The 977-nt window shown below is 46.5% G+C and overlaps 1 protein-coding gene across 2 annotated transcripts in view; it reads right to left on the bottom strand.

The window, feature by feature from the left end:
- The window catches only part of DNAL4 (dynein axonemal light chain 4), a 4568-nt gene extending 3597 nt beyond the window's left edge, over positions 1 to 971 (bottom strand). For both annotated transcript variants that reach the window (XM_085323503.1, XM_085323504.1), the window contains exon 1: positions 802 to 971. The gene's annotated coding sequence lies outside the window, so the exon portion shown is untranslated. The remainder of the gene's footprint in view (positions 1 to 801) is intronic.
- Positions 972 to 977: the final 6 nt, after the last annotated feature.

Genomic DNA, 977 nt, shown 5'->3' with positions numbered 1-977 from the left:
AGAGGGAGAAAGAAAGAGAGAGAGGGAGAGGAGAGGGGTAAGCTTTGAATTACAATGAAAGGCCAATAACATTATTATAAGAATACTATCTCTATCATCTCAATTACTGTTTCTCTGTATCTTTCTCACATATCATGCACTTAGTGAGCTATCTTACAGAATATTAATGCAATCAAGTTTAAATGTATCATTTTCCATAAATGAGACTTCAAGAACACAGTACTTCCCAGAAGTACCAATCCAGCATGAGGGAAGAGCCAAGTTCGGAYGCACCAAATCATAATGCTGCTTCCAAGAAGCAATGAGAGACTGTATCAACCATTATCTYTAGCATCTAATTCCAAAAGGATTTTCCCAGGACACACTACTATCTGCAAGAGTTTCAAAGGGTGTTTGACAAACAAAGGCTGAGTGTATTTTAGTAATACAATTGGCGTACACATAGTATGTCAGTGTTGAACAGGAATGTCTTACCCAGTTTTAGTGCGCTTCCTTCTATCTTCCTCAGGATTTGTTAGCTGGGAAGGACCACATCACATAATGCTGGACTACTGTTCCAGGCCTGTTTACCAGCTTGCCTCTACTTGGGCAATGCAGAGGCCTGGTACTGCCTGACAAATTCATAACATTTCATTGTGGCCTTCTGTCTGGCTCTCTCAGCCAGGATAAAGTACCCTCCTCTCCCATTTAGAGGAGGCAAGAGCAATCATACATTACAGGAAGAATAGAAGAAGCACACTGCAAGTGCTTTCACCAAGYGTGCAGAGTTGCTGGCCAAAGCAACAAGTCCTGCGTCCTTACCACTTCTCACTCGGGGACCACGGGAACTCTAGGACAGCCGCAACCACAAACCAAAAACCACCGGGGGCAGAAGAGCCGCCTGCTTGGCGAGAGTTGGCCGCAGCAGGGGAAGCTCCGGCAGTCGCTATCTTCTCCCCCACGGCCCCGGACGAACTCGGGCCGCCCCGCGGGCCCGG

This window comes from Rhea americana, unplaced genomic scaffold (genome assembly GCF_003343005.1).
Source record: "Rhea americana isolate MKP2758 unplaced genomic scaffold, rheAme1 scaffold_85, whole genome shotgun sequence".
NCBI classification, from domain to species: Eukaryota; Metazoa; Chordata; class Aves; order Rheiformes; family Rheidae; genus Rhea; species Rhea americana.
This window is presented reverse-complemented; position numbering and strand designations above follow the sequence as displayed.